We start from the raw sequence: 17602 nt of genomic DNA on the forward strand, positions 1-17602 counted from the left end.
AGGATATATTTTCTTTTCATCAAGATAAGCATATTTCAAAGTGTCTGGTAATTGTTTTAATTCAAACACAGGATCACCATTAGGTGGAGGAGGGCCTTCGAGAGTTTCAATAGGCAAATTGTGTTTAAGTAGAGGACGTTGTTCAAAGAAAATATTATCTATTTCATTTCTTTCATGCATATGTAAATCATTTTCATGGTCTAGCAAGTATTGTTCTAAAGGATCAGTAGGTGGCACAGCAATAGAAGCAAGACCAATTAATTCGTCCTTAACAGGCAATTCTTTTTCATGATGGTTTCTACTAAACTTGGAAAAATTAAACTCATGAGACTCATCACCAAAGCTAACACCCACAGTTTGTTTCTGACAATCTATCTTGGCATTAACTGTGTTCAAGAAAGGTCTACCAAAAATAATGGGACAAAAGTCATCTTACGGGGTACCAAGAACAAGAAAATTAGTAGGATATTTTATTTTCCCACACAAGACTTCAACATCTCTAACAATCCCAACTGGTGATATTGTGTCTCTATTTGCAAGGTTAATAGTAACATCTATGTCTTCTATCTCAACAGGTGATATCTCTTCCCTAATTTCCTGATATAACTTGTGAGGAATAGCACTCACACTAGCACCCATGTCACATAAACCATGATAATAGTGATCTCCTATTTTAATGAAATGACAGGCAGACCAACAACTGGTCTATTTTTATCCGTTTTATCGGGTTTGGCAATTCTAGTGGCATCTTCACAGAGGTAAATAACATGCCCATCCACATCTTCTTCTAAGAGATCTTTAACCATAGCAATATTAGGTTCAATTATAATTTGTTCATCTGGTTTAGGTGTTCTAACAGAGATTTTGTTAACCACAGTTGAGACCTTAGCATTTTCCTTTATCCTATCAGGAAAAGGGGTTTTTTCAATATAAGCAGTAGGAACAACTGGATCAACATTATAGAGTATAGTCTTCTTTAACTGGTACTGGTTCTTTAATAGGTGGGTGATATTTAAGCCATTCCTCTTTAGGGAGTTCAACATGAGTAGCAAATGATTCACAAAAGGAAGATACTATCTCAGAGTCAAGTCCATATTTAGTGCTAAACTTTTGAAAAGCATCGGTATCCATAAAAGATTTAACACAATCATACTTAAGCTTTATACCTGACTCTTTACCTTCGTCGAGTTCCCAATCTTCAGAGTTGCGTTTAATTCTTTCCAGAAGATCCCACCGGAATTCAATAGTTTTCTTCATGAAAGAACCAACACAAGAAGTATCCAGCATGGTTTGATCATTACGAGAAAGCCGAGCATAAAAGTTCTGAATAATAATCTCTCTTGAGAGCTCGTGATTGGGGCATGAATATAACATTGAATTAAGCCTCCCCCAAGTTAGAGCGATACTTTCTCCTTCACGAGGCCAAAAAAAATATATATATATAATTCCGATCACGATGAACTAGATGCATACGGTAAAAAATTTGGTGGAACTCCAATTTCAAACGATTCCAATTCCACGATCCAATATCATCGCATAGCCTATACCATGCCAATGCCTTTCCCTTCAAAGATAGAGGGAAAAACTTTTTCATAACATCATCCCTGGGCAAACCTGCAAGCTTTAAACAATCCACAAATTTGTTCCACATGTATCAAGTGCATATGAGGATGTTCCATTCCATCTCCTGCATAAGGATTAGCTAGCAGTTTGATAAGCACATTTCATATACATAATTTTGGTACTCAATATAGCATCTATTGTGATATATTCGTCCACTCTTGCCATGATTGATTGAATGTTGCTTGATAATCATAAAAAAGGATCATTTACTAGTCTTTGGTCTATCTTGCAGAAATGTGCGCAAAGGCACTAATAATCGTCAAGATTTCGTCTATGAGGCTATCGAGAAGAGTGAAGAAGAGAAGAGAAGGAAGAAGAGACTTGTGAGATGAAAAGAAGTAACCAGGGGGCTAGCTGAAGAAGAGAAGGGATCATCTTGTGCTAAAAGTATAGAAGGAGAAGGGCCAAATCAGAAAAGTGGCAGATCAGAGAGGGGAACAAAATCCCTAGCCGCATCATTCGATCCCTTCGGGCCTGGCACATCTCACTCTCCCTCACCCCTCCTTCTCCACCTCCGGCCGCCGCCACGGCCAGGCCGACGTGGCGGTGCGTCACCCAGCCATCTATCCACTCCATCTCCACCACGCCATCTCCACCACCCGCCGCTGCCAGCACCGCATCACCACCACCATCCGCTGCATCTTCCTTTGCCGCGCCACACGACCAGCGACTCTCTCTCAACGCACCTTGCTGCCGCTCTTCTTCCCTCGCCTCAAACTGCTGCTGCTCTCTTCTCCCCGGCACCTCCACACTGCTGCTACAACTCCTTTCCTTTGCTGTTGTCCCATCTCTCCTTGCGGTCCTGCAGCTTCTTCTTCCCAAACCTTGCTGCTGCCGCTCTCTTCTCCCCAAAACTGCTGCTTCTTCTTCTCCCCTGCGCCCCCTTGCTGAACCTATGCTCTGAACCTCCTCCTTCTGCTGCTCCTTTTGTGTGTGTGTGTGTAATTCATGAAAAACATATTGTTGTGTTAAGTGAACAATTAGTGTTGAGACTTGTTCAATTGCAAACTGTTTTGTGCTAGATTTATATGTGACTGTCAGTTCGTGGGTTGTATAAATTCAGATTACTACCTGTGATTTTATTTTGTAGTGAGACCGCTCTTTGTGAAGTCAGAGGTGTGATTGTTTTTAATCTCAAGTTCAATGTGCTAGCTATGTACCAGTGACATATGTGACATGTATATGTGATGTGAAATAATTGTATTCTGTCCCTAATCTTGTTCCTTCCGTGTGTCTTATACTTGCTAGTTTTATATACATATATGTGTTCTTGTCTTGTTAGTTCCCTTTGTTGAAGTTGTCCTCCTGTAGTTTCTATTTCTCAAGTGCTAGGAAAGCACCAAAAAGATATTGAGTCAAATCTGAATCTACCCTTGGTGTTTGCATTTTCTTTGTCGACGATCTTTGGGAACGACCTTGTTAGTTTAGGTTTTATTTTTTTTGCATTCGTCTCTTAAAATTGTGTTACCTAGATTTAGCTGAGCATAGTCATCGTCGCCTAGTCCCTGTGGGGAACACGACACTCGCAGTTCGGGCGAAATATCCCACTGTACCTTCAATTGATCATTTTGGCACCGTTGCCGGGGACTAGCGTCGAACGATTGTGTGAAGCTATAGGCTAGGCTTAGTATAGTTTTTGTTTAAATTTCCATTCAAATTTATTTCTGTGCTTCTTTTACCTTTTTACTTTTTGTTGCTTCGGCTTATTAGGATACTAACTTTCTGACTAGTGTTTACTATTTATGAGTGTTTGTAGGAAATCTGAACTAATTGCAGGTTGTTCTATAGTTACACTCGGTTAAGATGGCATTGCTTCGTGATCTTTGGATGCCCAAAAGTCGGTGCTATATCACAGGACCGATTTGGCCAACTATTGAGGCAGAGAACTTCGAGTTGAAACCTAGTCTTATTGCTTTGGTTCAACAACAACAGTTTGGAGGACTGCCTACTGAGGATCCCTATGAGCACTTACACCGAGTCATGGAGTATTCAGATATAGTCAAGTACCATGGAGTTCCTCAAGATGCAATCATGTGCAGGTTGTTCACATTCTCTCTCCGTGATGATGCTCGTGCTTGGTATCGATCCTTGCCATCAAGGTCATACAGTTGGAATGAGATATCATGAGCTTTCTTGGATAGATATTTCCCACTACACAAGCAGTCTGCGATTCGAGATGAGATCTTCAATTTTGTTCAGCGTGAATACGAGAGCTTGTATGATGCTTGGGAGAGATGCAAGGCTTTATCAGGAGATGTCCTAACCACGGGCTTGAGAGATGGTTAGAGTTACATATATTCTATAGAGGATTGACTTCGGACACTCGATCTTACGTCGATATGGCAGCGGGTGGAGCTATTACAAACAAGACACTTGATGATGCTTTTCTGCTGATTGAGAGTATAGCCTTCCACCAACTTCAGTGGTACAATGAGAAGCCCATCTCTGATTCAGTTCCTTGTTTGCAACAAATCACTTCATCTCAGCAAGAATCTCTTACACAAAAGTCGGAACCAGTTTCTCCATGTAACAAGATTGAGCTTTCATGGATTATCTTTGATGATGATGACACCATCCTAGTTGACACACACACTTTAGATCATATGGATACTAGTGTTGGAGATTTTGTTTTCATTGTGATGATTCTTCCATGGATGAGCCAGAGCTGCAGTTAGTTGTTTTTTATATTGAGGAGTCACCTTTGGTTGATATTGATCATGTGCTGCTAGAGCCAGATATGGAGAAGTTCAATTTCAATGATGTTAGACGCATTGATTCCTCAACACTTGAGCCTAAGATGGAGAGCTTCATGGTTAATTATGATGAGGTGGATTGAGATGTCAAGGAGCCAAGCTCTACTATTTCACTTGTTGACATGAGTCCGGTGGAAATTTCTACTACCACACCTCACTTGGTATCTTCAATTGAGGTAGTCCTGAAGTTTCTTCCCAAGTATCTCAGGTATGATATCAGCTTTCTCGACAAGATATATATGCCATATCATGGATACTGCCTATGCACCATGCGATTTATTGATGATATCTATTTATCATATGTTCAATAGATATGCTTATTTGATAGGATACTCTATTGATGACTTAGAGGGCATTGTCCCTATCATTTGTATTGGCTTGGTTGTTGAGTGTTCTTTCAGGTTTACTCTTGTGCACCATTCATTGCGGGCTGACCAAGTTCGAGATGACATCCCATGGGATCCTGGTGGATTCACGGCATGGTGATAAGGAGAAGCAATGTGCACACATGAGGAAGAGCGAAGATGGAGCATGTATGAGGAAGCAAAAGGAGAGGAGCTGCAGTTGGTGAGGTGATCGAGCGAGTGCTACATCATCAAAGCCTGGTGAGCTGTTTCATGACCCATTTTGAAATCATCATCCATTGATGCTTGCCGAATTAAATTTCTATTTGGGTTGCTTGTGCCATTTCTTAAATGTTGTCCCGCTGAATTTCACCTTTGACATATGGTGCCTGATGAGAATATGCGAACTGATTGTTGAATGCCTTGTAAACTAGTGATCTACACCCTGTTTGCTTTGTTGAAAGTAGTGAAAGCTATTAGTTTTGAGTGCTCAAATCCCTAGTGCACTAGTAAACTTAATCATTTTCTGCTTTTACCTTGATACACTTAGATCATTAAGTGTTAGATGATGAGTTTGTGCCTATTGTGTTCCCATTGAGAGCAATCACTTTACCACTATGGACTAGTATGCTATGTTCCCTGGATCGGTAGCACGTGAACCAGACATGGAGAAGTGATGATTCCTGTTTTTGTGCTTATCCGTTGTTCATTTAAGATAAGTAATAATGAATAAATAAGTCTGACTACCTATAGTAGCATGTCATGTTCCGTGGATCGGTGGCATGTGAAATCAGGTTAGCTTGGGCAGTACTTAATAATAAAAATTGTAATTGTCAAACCAGGTGTATACCATGTTCTCTGGATCGGTGGTATGTTCGTTTGGGGAGACAAACAAAAATAATAATAATTGGTCGAGCCAGGTGTATACCATATTCTCGGGATCGGTGGTATGTTCCTTTGGTGAGACCGGTAAAATATTATCATTGTTGCTACCTTCAAATTCAATAAGTGATTTGATCACAGGAATTACTTCTAGTTCTTTTTGTTCTCGGGATCATGCTCTCTTTAGGAACCATTTGGCACAGTCATCATTTAAACTTGTTGATCCTCTTTTATCATTGTAAAAGTTTAAAATGGTCATGCTTACTAGTATCCGACTGCTTTGTAGCACTCTTAACCATCAATTTTCACTAGCTAAGTCCAAAGCATGCATTGTTTGGAGATGTATTTTACCAGGACATTCTTTACTCAGCTCACTGTTCACATTCTTGCTCTTGTCATATGCCTTTGCTTGAGGACAAGAAAAGATTTAAGTATGGGGGAACTTGATAAGCACATTTCATATACATAATTTTGGTACTCAATATAGCATCTATTGTGATATATTCGTCCACTCTTGCCATGATTGAGTGAATGTTGCTTGATAATCATAAAAAGGATCATTTACTAGTCTTTGGTCTATCTTGCAGAAATGTGCGCAAAGGCACTAATAATCATCAAGATTTCGTCTATGAGGCTATCGAGAAGAGTGAAGAAGAGAAGAGAAGAAAGAAGAGACTTGTGAGATGAAAAGAAGTAACCAGGGGGCTAGCTGAAGAAGAGAAGGGATCATCTTTTGCTAAAAGTATAGAAGGAGAAGGGCCAAATCAGAAAAGTGGTAGATCAGAGAGGGGAACAAAATCCCTAGCCACATCATTCGATCCCTTCTGGCCTGGCACATCTCACTCTCCCTCACCCCTCCTTCTCCACCTCCAGCCGCTGCCACGGCCAGGCCGGCGTGGCGGTGCGTCACCCAGCCATCTATCCACTCCATCTCCACCACGACATCTCCACCACCCACCGCTGCCAGCACCGCATCACCACCACCATCCGCTGCATCTTCCTTAGCCACGCCACACCACCAGCGACTCTCTCTCAACGCACCTTGCTGCTACTCTTCTTCACTTGCCTCAAACTGCTGCTGCTCTCTTCTCCCCGGCGCCTCCACACTGCTGCTACTACTCCTTTCCTTTGCTGGTGTCCCATCTCTCCTTGCACTCCTGCTGCTTCTTCTTCCCAAACCTTGATGCTGCCGCTCTCTTCTCCCCAAAACTACTGCTGCTTGTTCTCTCCTGCGCCCCCTTGCAGAACCTCTGCTCTAAACCTCCTCCTTCTGCTCCTCCTTGTGTGTGTGTGTGTGTAATTCATAAAAAACATATTGTTGTGTTCAGTGAACAATTAGTGTTGAGACTTGTTCAATTGCAAACTGTTTTGTGCTAGATTTATATGTGACTATCAGTTCGTGGGTTGTATAAATTCAGATTACTACCTGTGATTTTATTTTGTAGTGAGACTGCTCTTTGTGAAGTCAGAGGTGTGATTGTTTTTAATCTCAAGTTCAATGTGCTAGCTATGTACCAGTGACATATGTGACATGTATATGTGATGTGAAATAATTGTATTCTGTCCCTAATCTTGTTCCTTCCGTGTGTCTTATACTTGCTAGTTTTATATACATATATGTGTTCTTGTCTTGTTAGTTCCCTTTGTTGAAGTTGTCCTCCTGTAGTTTCTATTTCTCAAGTGCTAGGAAAGCACCAAAAAGATATTGAGTCAAATCTGAATCTACCCTTGCTGTTTGCATTTTCTTTGTCGACGATCTTTGGGAACGACCTTGTTAGTTTAGGTTTTATATTTTTGCATTCATTTCTTAAAATTGTGTTACCTAGATTTAGTTGAGCATAGTCATCGTCGCCTAGTCCCTGTGGGGAAGACGACACTCGCAGTTCGGGTGAAATATCCCACTGTACCTTCAATTGATCACAGTTGTTCTATCATACACGAAGGAATTTCATATTCAATATTTTCAATAGGTGCAGTAGGTTGAGGGGAAATTAATTGTGGTTCCGGACGAGGTGAAGATACCCCGAACAAACCCCTCAAAGGATTGTTTTTCCATAGTAACAAGTGACAATAAATTTCAGCACACTATATAAATGTTTCCTTACCGAGTTCCACTTACCAAAGGCGCTTCACTCCCCGGCAACGGTGCTAGAAAATAACCTTGATGACCCACAAGTATAGGGGATCAATTGTAGCTCTTTTTGATAAGTAAGAGTGTCGAACCCAACGAGGAGCAGAAGGAAATGACAAGTAGTTTCCAGTAAGGTGGTGTCTGCAAGTGTTGAAACTGTAAGTAGCGAGTAGTTTGATAGCAAGATAATTTGTAACGAGCAAGTAACGATGGTAGCAATAAGTATGCAGCAAGGTAGCCTAGTCCTTTTGAGGAAAAGGACAAGCCAAATGGTCTCTTATAATAAGCAAAGCTATCTTGAGGGTACACGGGAATTTTATTTAGTCACTTTCATTATGTTGGTTTGATTTGTGTTCGCTACTTTGATAATATGATATGTGGGTGGACTAGTGCTTAGGTGCTGTTCTTACTTGAACAAACCTCCTACTTATGATTAACCCTCCCGCAAGCATCCGCAACTATGACAAAAGTATTAAGAATACATTCTAACCATAGCATTAAACTTTTGGATCCAATCGGTCCCTTACGGAATAGCGCATAAACTGGGTTTTAAGCTTCTATCACTCTCGCAACCCACCATCTAATTGCTACTCCCCAATGCATTCCCTTAGGCCCAAATATGGTGAAGTGTCATCTAGTCGACATTCACATGACACCACTAAGGGAATCACAACAAACATACTATCAAAATATCGAACACATATCAAATTCACATGATAACTTGCAACATGATTTATCCCGTGACCTCAAGAACAAAGGTAACTACTCACAAACAACAACCATGCTCATGATCAGAGGGGTATTAATATGAATAATGGATCTGAACATATAATCTTCCACCAAATAAACCATATAGTAATCAATTACAAGATGTAATCAACACTATTAGTCACCCCCTAGCACCAGTCTATAGTTCCGGTAACAAGATTGAATACAAGAGATGAAATAGGGTTTGAGATGAGATGGTGCTGGTGAAGATGTTGATGGAGATTTCCCTCCCCAATATGGGAGAGTTGTTGGTGATGATGATGACCATGATTTCCCCCTCCGGGAGGGGAGTTCCCCCGGCCGAATCGCTCCGCGGATGGCAAAAGTGCTCCTGCCCAAGTTTTGCCTCGAGACAGCGGCGCCCCGTCCCGAAAGTATTATTCTAATTTTTTCTAGGTCAAAACCACTTATATACCAGAAGATGGGCACCGGAGGTGGGCCGAGGAGGCCACAACCCACCAGGGAGCGCCAGGGGGCCTGGTGCGCCCAGGTGGGTTGTGACCACCTGGTGGCTCCCCTCTGGTACTTATTCACTCCAATATATTTATTTATTCCATAAAAAATCTTCGTGAAGTTTCAACCCATTTGGAGTTGTGCAGAATAGGTGGCCTGATGTAGCTTTTTCAGGTCCAGATTTCCAGCTGCCGGAATTCTCCCTCTTGGTGTGTACCTTGCAAATTATGAGAGAGAAGGCATTAGAATTACTCCAAAAAGCATTATTATGGATAAAAACATTATAAATAATAGTAAGAAAACATGATGCAAAATGAACGTATCATTCATCATCAACACACCATCTATTGCCTTTTGGAGAGTGGTGTCTCCTAGATTGGTTAGGTGTCACTTGGGAGCCTCCGTCAAGATTGTGGAGTTGAACCAATGAGTTTGTACGGGCAAGGAGATTGCCTACTTCGTGAAGATCTACCCAAGTGAGGCAAGTCCTTCGTGGGCGATGGCCATGGTGGGATAGACAAGGTTTCTTCTTCGTGGACCCTTCGTGGGTGGAGCCCTCTGTGGACTCGCCCAACCGTTACCCTTTGTGGGTTGAAGTCTCCATCAACGTGGATGTACGATAGCACCACCTATCAGAACCACGCCAAAAAATCACCGTGTTTACATTGTGTTTGCTCCCTCCAAACACCTCCCCTTTACCTTCATATGCAACGTATTACATTCCGCTGCTATACTCTTAGATTTGCATGTGTAGGTTGATTGCTTGACTTGTGCTAAGTTGCTAAAATCTGCTAAGACTTAAAATTGGGAAAAGGCTTGATTTTTATTTGGTCAAGTAGTCTAATCACCCCCCTCTAGACATACTTTCGATCCTACAAGTGTATCAGAGCTTTGGTCTCCATTTGCCTTGATTTCCATAGTTTTGGTGATCATAGCCTTGGTTTCACAACCTAGGAGAGTATGGCGTCTAGCGAGGGAAATTACCACCGTAGAGGTCCTTACTTTGATGGTACTAATTTTGCTAGTTGGAAGCATAAGATGAAAATGCATATTCTTGGACATAACCCCTCGGTTTGGGCTATAGTGTGTATTGGCTTGTATGGTGGATTCTTTGATGGGAGAGAACCAAACCATGAAGCTTCCGCGGAAGAGTTGAAGATGCTGCAATACAATGCTCAAGCTTGCGATATCCTCTTCAACGAATTGTGCCCCGAAGAATTCAACAAAATAAGCCGTCTTGAGAATCCAAAGGAAATTTGGGATACTTTGATTGATATTCATGAAGGTACCGACTCGGTCAAGGAATCCAAATTGGATGTGCTTCAAAGTCAGCTTGACAAGTTCAAAATGAAGGATGGTGAAGGCGTCGCTGAAATGTACTCTAGGCTTGCTCTCGTCACAAATGTGATTACGGGCTTAGGAAGTGAAGAGATGACCGACAGATTCATCATCAAGAAGATCCTAAGAGCTTTGGATGGAAAATATGATACCGTGTGCACATTGATCCAAATGATGCCCAACTACAAAGGTCTCAAGCCAACCGAAGTCATTGGTAGAATTGTTGCTCATGAGATGTCACTCATGGACAAAGAAGAGCTTCACAACAAGTCAAGTGGTGCTTACAAAGCCTCATGTGATGCTCCTACATCATCAAGTGAGAAACAAGCCTTCAATGAGGAATTGAGCCTAATGGTGAAGAACTTCAACAAATTCTACAAGAGTAGAAGCAAGGAAAGAAGTTCCATGTCAAGGTCCTACAATGACTAAAGATCTTCTAGTCGTTAGCGAAATTGCTACAATTGTGGAAGACCTAGACACTACTCCAATGAGTGTACGACTCCCTACAAAAGAAGAGAAGACTCACCTAAAAGGAAAAGTAGAAGAGAAGAATCACCTCCAAGAGAGAGAAGGAGCAGAGATTATCATTAAGAATGAAGAAACTCTCGCAGAAGTAAGGATTCGGAAAGGAAGGACAAGTCATCAAGGAGCTACACAAAATGAAGACATCAAGCTCATGTTGGTGAATGGGTATCCGACTCTGACTCCGACCATCACTCTGAGAGAAGTTATCACTCCGACTCTGAATATACTCGAGATGAAGGTGTTGCCGGTCTAGCACTTGTGTCAACCAACTCCTATGACATATTTGACAAACCAAATGAAGGAATTGGTAGATGCTTCATGGCTAAACGCCCAAAGGTATCACACCCCGAGTATGTTGATTTCAATAGTGATGAAGATGATTTGCTAGTTGATGATGATTTACTTGCTGACAATTCTAGTTATGAAAACTATGATGAACTTGCTATTAATCATGCTAATCAAGATAAAACGAATGATGATGATAATAAGGAGATCGAGCGTCTAACTAAGGGACTAAGCACTCTTAATTTAGCTCATGAAACTACCTTAGAAGATCATGGAGAGCTTTTAAAGACTCAAGAGAAGCTACGCTTTGAAAAGCTCAATCTAGAGCAAGAGCGTGGGTTCTTAAAAGCAATCAATGATGATCTTTGTAAGAAAAGTTCTTCTTACATTGCCAAGCGTTTACTCTTGTCTACTTACATGCCAAAATTAAAATCTAGTAACAAGAGCAAGAAAGATTCTTCTTATAGTAGTAACAATAATCATGTTAAATCCAATGTTGTTGCTTCTAGTAGTTCTCTTGATTACACTAATGATTCTCTTAGCCAAGTTACACTTGAGCAAGAAAATAGCTTATTGAAGGGAATTATAGAGAAAGGTGTTTACAAGAGCCTTGCCGGAAGTAAGCAATTCAAGGAAATTGTACGCAAGCAAGGAAGGCACCGGAAATCAAGGTGTTGGTTTTGAACGGAAGTTCAATGCCAATGGAGTTGAGTGGGAAGAAGATCAATACCCCAAGACGAAGTTTATTCCTCAACAAGAGAAGTATGATCCTACTTCTTTCAAGGGGACACAAGCTCAAGATGATCTTCCACCACAAGACCACAAGCAAAAAGGCAAGGAAAAGCTTCAAGACGAGATTGATGCATTTGAAGAAGCTCCCAAGGCCTTGGTCAAGTGGGTTCCCAAGACTACATCAAGTTCTACTTCATCAAGTATGACTACAACTCCAAGGATTCCCATCAAGTTGATGTGGATCCCGAAGAAGAAGAACTATAGAGTTCTTGAGGGTGACTCCGTCAACATACTTCACTCATATCATTTTGGCGAGAACAAGTGCAAACAACTTTCACATCTTGCACTAGTTCAAGGAGTCACAAACCCTCTTGTTGGTAAGACAAGTGACAAGGTAACCTAATGCTTCCATGGACATCATCTTGTGTGTACTTCACTCTATGTCTATGGATATCCTTGTTTGTTCCTTGTGGGACTAACCCGTGTAGGTATTGAAAGTGCAACTCACTCCAATGGATTGCTCCAAATGATCTACATCAACATTGAGCATCCACATCTTCAACATCTACATGAAGTCATCATCGACAAAACCCAAAGTTAGTTCATCCCTCTTAGGGGGGATATCACATCTAGGGGGAGCTTTACTCTAAGTATTGAGCTAAAGCAACTCTAATGGTGTGAACACAACAATGCTTTATGTATAAGTGGTAACCCCACTTGTGCTTAAACGATGAGTATGACCTATGATCAAATGTTCTCATTTGACTCCTAAGTCAATATACTCATATATAGATGACCTAGTCATCGCCAATTGCTTGATAGATGCTAGAGTGTTTGTGCATGCTTTGCCACATATTTCATTTGCCATTTTATTGTGTGAGCATGTTGATTGCATATTTTTCTCATTCGAGGACATCCATTTGTTGCTTTGATTGTTTGGCTCTTCTTCTTTTGCCAAATGGATGGACAAGAGTGCCTAAGAACTTCCTCTAGCTATCTATGCTTTTCTCATCTCAAACTCTATTCATGCTACATCACAAAGTTTGATCAAGTCAGATTCGAACCCTCTGGGTGAGGAGCACTCGGAGTCACCGATTCGTCATGGACTTAAACTACCAAAACCTCTCTGTGCATTTCGGTCCGAACGATTCATCCTTTTTGGTCATACCGAGTTCACTGAGTTGATCTAGGTTTTCAATCTCGGTGCAACCGATTAGAACTATTTGGTCACACCGAGTTGCAGTAACCGCTTGTGATTCTGCATCTCGGTGCCACCGAGTTGTTCCACTCGGTCACACCGATAGGGTCAGGATATATATACCGACGGGTCAAAATTTGGAAATTTCTCCAAAACCTTTCGCCCGCGCGTGTCCTGCTCTGCCGACTCGAGTCTCTGGATCGTCCTCTCGTCACCAGCAACCTCCCGCCACTGGTCTCCGTCGCCGCCAACGGAAATCTACAACGTCGTTTCCGCCATAGCGAGCCCATCATCGAGCTAGGGTATGAGTTCGAACCTTTGTGCAATCCTTACCTCCGATTCTTAGCACAAAGCAAATGCCATGATTCTGACCACGTATGAGATCAATCTATCCAATAAAAACTTCCTTTAGATTAGTTTTGATTCGAAAATTTAGGGTTAGATTTCTGCCGAACTCATCTCGGACCGACCGAGTTGTGGAAATCGGTCTCACCGATTTTGCTTAGGCCATTGCACTTGTAACTTTCGGTCTGACCGAAACTTGCAAATCGGTGTGACCGAGTTCAACTCTCAGTGAAACCCTAGCAATCTTGGAGTCACCAAACTGTGTCTCGGTATGACCGATTCCACTAGTTTAGACTCCAAAAGTTGCTTCGGTGTCACCGAGTTTAACAAATCGGTAGATCCGAAATGCTTTCTATGGAAAACTAAAACTAAGTTTTTGACTCATGTGTTTTGCAAAACCTCTGCACTTTGTGATGCTCATCCACTCTATCTCATCTATAACTATTCACAGGGTCAGCTGTCAGTTTGCAGTGTCAGACATGTTAGATCAAAGTGATAGCCAGAACAAGTCTGAAGAGCAGGTGAATCTGAGTGAGGGCACTGGTCCCTCTGGCAGTTATGATGAAGGCAATAGAAGTACTCCTAGCAACCTGCCTAAGGCTGCTACTAGGTAGAGGGGGAAGAGAAATTCAGAGTCTCAAGATGAAGATTATATTGCTGCTGAGGAGGAGGTCAGATCCAAGAAGAAGGTTGTGAAGAAAGAATTTGGCACAGCTGCATCTACAAAGCTTGGTTTTAACAAGAAGGCTCCTGCAAAGAGAGTGCCCATGTCAAAGGCCAGAGCCTCCACTCTTGAAACTTCCAAATCTACTGGTGGAGAGGCTGCTGGTGAGGGCAGGAAGAAAAAGGAAAGAAAGAGAGGGAGATGGTGCAAGAAAGTAGATCCCATGGCAGAATTTGAGAAGCTCTCCTCTGAGGAAGAAGAGGATGCTGCACCAGCACCCAAAGCTCAAAATATGACGGGAGATGCCATCAAGTCTGGGGCTGCCCCTTCAAAGCCCAAGACTGCCCCCAAAGCTTCTGCTCCAGCCCCAAGACTGCACCAAAGAGGAGCACAAGAAACATACTAGATGCTGAGAAGAACAAGGCCCCGGTGCCTGAGATTGAAGAAGAAGAAGATGTTTAAGCCCAAGTTCTTAGGAAGCTCAAGCCCAAGATCCTTGACCATGATGACAATCATCCAGTGGCAGAAAATATGAAAGTCAGAAAAGATGCAGGACTCGGATTGTGGAGAGAATCAGATACATATGTTGTGAGGAGAAGGACTGCTGTGGACTATAGGTTTCACATCAAGGAGCAGCAGGACTTCTATGAGACTATTCTGTTAGACAAGAAACCCATAGTATGTGACATGAAGTGGGCAGACTGGAAGTACATCAACAACAATGAATACCACTTCCCAGAAGTGCATGAAAGTTTCAGACTATGTGGAGTAGATACTTTTGTGGGTCAGAAACTCACCAAGTGGAATGATGAGCTCATTATGCAATTCTACTCTATAGCTCATTTCTATCCCGATGGAAGGATTGTATGGATGTCTGAAGGTACAAGGTACCAATCAACAGTTGCTGAGTGGGCCAAGCTGATAAATGCCCCTGCAGAGCATGAGGATGACATAGATGTCTATGCCAAGGAGAAGAAAGATCACAACTCCATGGCCAACATGTATAAGGAGATTTCTGACAAAGCCTTGGAGACTCACAAGATGGGCTCTGTGTACTATTTGTTGTCTGGACTGGCCACTATTAACACTATCTTGAGGCACACCTTGTTGCCCAAATCAGGAGATCACAGGATGATCAGAGGCCACTCAATAAATTTGCTGCAATTGTTTGATGTGCCCCAGAAGTTTAAGGTGATGAGTTTGATTGTTGAGACAATCAAGAGGACAGCTGCTGACCAGAAAAGATCATGTGGGTATGCTCCACACATCCCAATGCTCATCATCTCCAAGATGGGCACATGCACATACTTGTTGGACAAGGAACACCTTCCCTTGAGGCCTGACTTTGAGGACAACACAGTTGTCATGAATGATGAAGATCCCACATCTGTAGAGGCTCAAGAGAAGAGGGAGAAAGCAAAAGCTGAGAAGGCAGCAAAGATGCCAAGTGCTGAAGAGGCTTCACAAGTTTTCCTCAAGTCTACGCAAGATCAACTTGGATATCTTATTCAAGCAACTTTGAGGATTGAGAAAGGATTGGCCACCCTGACTCGGAATCAAGAGAGCCCGGAGTTTCAATTATTCAGATGCACGGTAAAATCCTCTTTATTCCGAAGTGGTCTTAGTTGTCTGATATCTTGTACTTCTTGGAGTGGTCTCATCAGTCTAATCTTCGTGTGGTCAAAAGGGGAAAGGGGTATAGTCTAACTAAAAGGGAATATTTGGTAAAGCTCGAAAAAGAAGAGAGGTAAAAGATTTTTTGAAAATAAAGTTTTAAAGAAAATCTTTCCTATGGACTTGCCAGTTTCTAGGGTCATGTCCTACAGTCAACATGTGCTCTGATCCCATCTTGTAGCGACCCGACCCGAATGGATCGAAGTCTCTGTGCTTAAGTGTCATCCCTGGATCGGTATGCTGACACACACAGTACTCGAGGATTTATAACAGAGGTAAATTGTCACATCCTAGCTAGTTCATGCATTAGAGTGTTGCATCATGTCTACTTTTCACAGAAACTTGAAATGGGGATGCCAGAAACCCCCAGCACCCCCGCTGAACACAACTAGGGTTTACTAAAATCCTTTTCAATGAACCTGAAATGCCCTCCATAAATGTTCATCATCTTTGGTCCTGGCTAAAACCTCTGCCAAAAATGGTTTCATATTTTGGAGGCCATTCTGGATTTTTGCACCAAGCCATAAGTATTTGCATTTGGGCAATTTAAATCCTATAAATATTTTCAAATGCCCAAATAATCTTGAAGGTATTTTTAGGCTGTTGAGAATAATTTCAAATGTGCCTCTGAATATTTTCAGGTTTTTCCTAAATGGAATAGTATTTCTACTATTTCAAAACACAGAACAGAAATAAATAAAAAGGAAAACAGAAGGCAGAGAAGGAACTTACCTGGCAGCCCACCTGGCGGCCCAGCACTGTGCTGGCCCATGGCCAGTCAGCTGCTTGCTCCCGCCAGAGCAGGCACAGAGGTGACGCCGGCGTGCGCGAGCTCGCCACGGTGCCACCTGCTTGCCGCCTCACCCGTGGACGAGCTGGACGACCTCCACGTCGCGCCCCCGAGCCCCTGGACACCCCCATTCGCCCCCATCGCCTCTCCCTCGCTCTCTCTCGCCATGGCCGACGCAGCCGCTGCCACCTCGCCGGAGTAGCCGTAGCCACCGCCGTCCCCGAGTTACCTGACCGTGTCCAGCAGCTCCGCCGTCGCCTTCTCCTTCGAGCAAGTCGAGCCCCGAGCACTCGCTTGCCCCGAAGCCACTGCTTCGACCTCGCCTTCACCGCCCACCGCCGGAGATCCCCTTCGCCGTCACCACCGCAGCAGTTCGTCCCCGACAGCGCCACCTAGCTCATCGCCTCTACCGTGAGCTTCTGCCCCTTCCCCATCCTCTCATTCTTGCTGCCGCCCCTTGCGTCGACCGTAACCAGCAGCACCGCACACGCCGCCGCACGAGCTCGTCGCCGACGAGGCTCCGGCCATCCAACGGTCGCACCACCATGGCCGTTAGCTTCACTGCATCGCCAGGAGCCCGTAGCACCATCGCACGCCCCTCGCCGTCCTCTCTAGCGACGGGTTCGACTACACCCGTACCCCGGCAGCCGCACAGCTCATCGCCGGCGTCGATTCCGGCGACCCCGAACTCCACCACCACCACCAGTCGATGCGGCTCGTTCCCAGGTGCGAGTAGATGCTCTCCGCCGCCCTTTTGGTCACCGGAGCACGGATCCCGCACCCCACCGCCGCGTCTGGACGTCGCCGGCGGCTAAACGCCGGCGAGTTAGCGTGGTTTGACCACGGGTTTGACTCCCCAGAGTCACTGACAAGTGGGGCCCGCCTGCTAATTAACCTGGGTTAGATTTAAGTTAATCCTAATTAGTTAATTATCTAACAGTGACACTGACACAGGGGACCCACACGTCAGGTTTGACCTGGACAACCCCGTTGACCGCTGATGTCATCATGACACACTGCTGACGTAATAAGTAACTTTATTACTGGAATTATTCTTATACAGGAAATTCCAGAAATTATCACAAACTTCAAAAAAT

General features: G+C 43.2%; 1 long non-coding RNA gene and 1 other non-coding gene across 2 annotated transcripts; one reads left to right on the forward strand and one right to left on the reverse strand.

The window, feature by feature from the left end:
* The first annotated feature begins 1673 nt into the window (after window positions 1-1673).
* On the forward strand, window positions 1674-7172 carry LOC120973294 (uncharacterized). Its single transcript, XR_012202535.1, has 2 exons — window positions 1674-4981; window positions 5563-7172. It is a non-coding gene; the product is annotated as an uncharacterized lncRNA (long non-coding RNA).
* Window positions 3790-3896, reverse strand: LOC120975073 (small nucleolar RNA R71). The gene has a single exon (XR_005770915.1). It is a non-coding gene; the product is annotated as a small nucleolar RNA R71 (small nucleolar RNA).
* Window positions 7173-17602: the final 10430 nt, after the last annotated feature.

This window comes from Aegilops tauschii, chromosome 2, assembly GCF_002575655.3.
Source record: "Aegilops tauschii subsp. strangulata cultivar AL8/78 chromosome 2, Aet v6.0, whole genome shotgun sequence".
In the NCBI taxonomy this organism is placed as follows: Eukaryota; Viridiplantae; Streptophyta; class Magnoliopsida; order Poales; family Poaceae; genus Aegilops; species Aegilops tauschii.